The 4528-nt window shown below is 36.6% G+C and overlaps 1 non-coding gene across 1 annotated transcript; it reads left to right on the top strand.

Annotated features, from left to right (window-relative positions):
* The first annotated feature begins 4296 nt into the window (after positions 1 to 4296).
* Positions 4297 to 4369, top strand: TRNAK-UUU (transfer RNA lysine (anticodon UUU)). The gene has a single exon. It is a non-coding gene; the product is annotated as a tRNA-Lys (tRNA).
* The last annotated feature ends 159 nt before the right edge of the window (positions 4370 to 4528 follow it).

The following is a 4528-nucleotide window of genomic DNA, read 5'->3' as shown; positions in this document are numbered from 1 at the left end:
CATATACCTAAATTTCGTTGATTTCACATTCATATATATGTTAGTATGTATACTAACTACACTAGTGTGGCTTATTATAGTCTATCCCCTTAAAAGTTTTAACCATCAAGATTTGGGAACATAAGTCAAAATCATTATTATCGTACTATGTGTTTGATGATAAATTTTACCTAAGGGAGGTATATTCTATTTTTCACAATTGGGTTAATATGGAAAAATAATTGTGGTAGGCTTTAATTCGATATGTCGATCATTTACCTGAACAGGGCAAAAAGCTTGTTATATCCCTTCTTAGTCCTGATGGATCCTGATCTTTTGTTCAGTCAAAGAGGCGAGTCCATTGATAGTCGTTCAGGATTGAGAATTGGGTCAAGCCGCGAATGCCTCGCAATTGTATATTTTTGTAATTTCGTAATCCAATCATCCTGAGTATTTAAGGAGTATTATAATTCATTAAGAGTTCAAGTCTCATGTTTATAAGGTTGTTCTTCAGGTCTTGGTTAAAGAGTGTTCTCGTTTTAGTTCATGTGTTAACTTAGTAATTAAAAACAAATCTCCCACTGTGCCTATGGTCAATGATCATCCTAGAAGGTTTCCAATGGCATAAAATTTTAATTGTATATTGTCGTTTCGATCTTATGGGAGTGGGTTGTGAGTAAATCACACTTCGATTTTGCTAATTTCAAGAGGGAATGAAGAATCGGAAGTTCTAAGATAATTTGGAGGTCTGGAGGGCTAACGACATTAAGAAAGGCGCAGAAAGGAAAGAGGAAGAACATTATCTTCTCCATGTGGTATGAACCTTTAATCCACAAGAGAATAAGAAACTCATAATATTTTAGTGAAGTCCGCCTCGAATATAAACTTACAAAGTGATACAAATAAATAAAAAATAAAAATATAGTTAATTTTACGGTGTTTTGACAATTGTTCAAAAGTCATTAATTTTGAACAACTGTTACTTGTAGAATTTAATATTTTTTCTACAACTCTAAATGAAATTAAAAGTTTTGAGATGGTTTAAACTTAATGATAAAATATCATAAAAATTTTAAAAATAATTTAGTTACTAAAAGTACAAGAAACATTACAAGAAATAAAGACATTTTCGAATCATACAAAAAATCGTTAGTTTTGGACAACTGGTACTTCTAAAATTTTTATAATTTTTTTGTACCTTAAAATGAAATAAAATTTTGTGAGATAAATATTGACTTAATTATTAGTTACTATAAAAATTATGAAAATAATTCAGTAACTAAAAGTGATAAATACGTTATAAACAAACGACGTATTGAAACTGAAAATTTCTACAAGTACGAGTTGCTGATGGACTGGACGTATCTTTTTATATTAGAGTTTTAGAAATTTATGTGCTTTTAGAAATTACTTCTAATCATGCCAGGAATCATCTTGTATGATTAAATTAGATTATTTTTAGTATATTTATCTGTTTTAAGTAGTTTCTAGTATAGTTGAACTATGACTCTTGAGTAGGGTTGAGTTTGATTGTTTAAGACTTTGTAAGTTCGTATTCGAGGCTGACTTCACTAAAATATTATGAGTTCCTTATTCTTTTGTAGATTTAAGGTTCATACCACATTAAGGAGATGATGTTTTTCTTCTTTCCTTTTCGCTCCCTTCTTAACGCTATCAGCCTTCCAGACCTCTAAAATATTTTAGAACTTCCGATTCTTCATTCCATCTCAAAATTAACAAAATTGAAACGTGATTTCCTCATAAATCATGCCCATAAGATCAAAACGACAACATACAGATAAAATTTTTGGCCATTGGAAACATTTCTAAGATGATCGTTGACCATAGGCATGGTGGGAGATTTTTTTTTAATCACTAAATTGGACATGAACTAAAACGAGAATACTTTTTCACCAAGACCAGAAGAACAACCTTATAAACATGAGGCTTAAACCTCCTAATAAATTTTAATACTCAAAAGCTCAGGATGATTGGAATCTTTGTACTCGGGTGTCGATTTTTGAGGCGTTACAAGTTAGATTGCGACAGCATTTGTAAAGCCCCATCGCCATAGTGTGATATTGTCCACTTTGGGTTGCCCTGCATGGCTTTAAAACGCATCACATTGGGAAAGGAGGAGACTGAACTTAAAACCCAGTCCATGAGCGCCCATCCATCTGATGTGGAACTCATACCACTGGCCAACATACTGCCCCAACCAACTGAAGCGCTATTTTAGAAGGGGAATCAAATGGCTCACCCCAACCCACGCTTGGACCACAGCTGGGATGAATAATGGTTGGGGCGTTACAATCCCCCACCTTTAGGGCAGAGTCACCCTCGACTCTGATATCATTTGTAAAGCCTCGTCCCCATAGTGTGATATTGTCCGCTTTGGGTTGCTCCACACAACTTTAAAACGCGTCACATTGGGAAGGGCAGATACTGAAATTATAGCCCAATCCATGAGTGCCCATCCATCTGATGTGGGACTCATATCGCTGGCTAGCGTGCTGCCCAGACCAACTGAGGCACTATTTTCGAAGGGGCTCCGAATCAAACGGCTCACCCCAACCCATGCTTGAACCACAACCTGGATGAACAGTGGCTAGGGCATTGCACACAGTGATGTTTATTTGTCATCCAACCGTTCATAAGATCATAGAGACATGGATGAACGGAAAACACAAATATAAGCTTGATCCAAAACTTCTATGGCCCCTAAGAAATTTTCAACGGTAGAAGTTCAATTCAACTGTTTCCATAAGGTATTTAATGAGTCACAAGGTATATATTAACTCGGTTCATGTGACTACTTGGCCATCATCCCCCACATGATTGTCGTGCCATATGGCTATGTATACAACTCAGTCCATCAAATCAAATCAAATTGTATAGGTCATTGAAACATGGACCCCAGGTATGAAATTTGGGATCTTCTTAGGATCAACCTTTTAAAAATTGAGTTTGATATTAGGCTAGTGAAACCGTTGGCCCAATAGGCTCGAACAATGACCAATCACGTTACGATATGACCATTTATTATTATTATTTTTTTTTTTTGGCAGTTCTTGACGGGTTCAAATCGAATTGTGCTTAAAACCCATTTGGGTTGAACCTGGTCATGGTAGGCTTTTAGGTACAATGAGTAAAGTAATTGATCAAACCTTGTAAGAAAAAATGAAGGGGTAAAGTATAAGACGAAGTGAGTGACCCAATGTGAAGAATGAGAAGTATGGGCTCTTTAAAACAATAGTTTAGATGGAAGGTCCGGCCCAATTTGAGTGGGAGATTATGCAAAATTGAAATTTTTTAAGTTTGATCCAGCACAGAAGTTGCTCTTTCTTTCACTCAATCACACTATGGTGCTAGGGCAGTTAATGAGCCCAATCACAAATTTTGGCTAAGGTTGGTTGTAAACTGAAGGCGGAATTGCAGAAGGACTGTGTTGTGCATTGAGTATGAAGATCAAATAAACTGGATAGCATACCTTGTTGAGACTCCATCACTGTAGGCTTGATGCTGTAATCTTCTGCACCTTACACCCTTAGAGAAGCAGAATAAATTTTGGATTGGGGACCAACCTTGTTTTTATAATTTTAGAGGGCCGAGGAGTTTGAAACCCATCAAAACTCCTCTCTATATGGCTCCACATGAATTTGGTAATCCTGATCCCACTTAAATATTGTTTGTGTATCACAATTCTAGCATACCACCTCTTACACGATTTTAGATGCATCACAATTTATTGGGGTCCACTGGTACTCCCGATCACACTATCCGTCACTTAGGATAATCCAGACCGTTGATCAATAAGGTCCACTTTATAGAATTCTTACATGGGTTCGCGCATATATTGCCTTGAGCATAGCTTTGGAACTAATAAGCTGGTTGGGCCTGTTTGGTGAGCCACAATCAAGATTTTCATTTGCTTGGCCCAGCCCGATAACAACCCTGACTTTACAATGAGCAAGCAAATTAGCTCGTCCCAATCATTCGTATGGGAGATATCTCAAAAATCCCTTCTATTTGTATCATTAAGCTTGTTTCATCATGTACCTACCCAGTGTGGACCATTAGTTGTGGTTGTGAATTTGAGATCCATGGATCCAGGCCAATCATTAGGTGGGTCCCACATGAACATCCCTAGTCCCTTAAATCAGGATCGTTCTGGTGGGCAGTACAGGTATGTAGTAAACATAGTTGATTTTCTATCTCTGTGTTTTTGGTTTTTTTTTTAAATTTCAGTTTTTCTGGAGGGAGGGATTGAGATATTATTACTTATACATAATAGAAATTTGTGCATCAGTGTCATATGCCGTCTTAGCTCAGCTGGTAGAGCGCATGGCTTTTAACCATGTGGTCGTGGGTTCGATTCCCACAGACGGCGTATGCATTTTTCTTTTTTAATTATCTTACACGTTAAAAAAATCATGCTCACTTTTATTTTGTTATCATTTACCACTCACCGCATCTTCTTGAAAATGATGGCCCATAAATTTGAACTGTCCAACTAATGGGCCTCATTATCGATGAACAATGCATCAAA

The sequence above is a fragment of the Magnolia sinica genome, chromosome 3 (assembly GCF_029962835.1).
Source record: "Magnolia sinica isolate HGM2019 chromosome 3, MsV1, whole genome shotgun sequence".
In the NCBI taxonomy this organism is placed as follows: domain Eukaryota; kingdom Viridiplantae; phylum Streptophyta; class Magnoliopsida; order Magnoliales; family Magnoliaceae; genus Magnolia; species Magnolia sinica.
The sequence above is the reverse complement of the archived record's forward strand: the minus strand, read 5'-3'. Positions and strand labels throughout refer to the sequence as shown.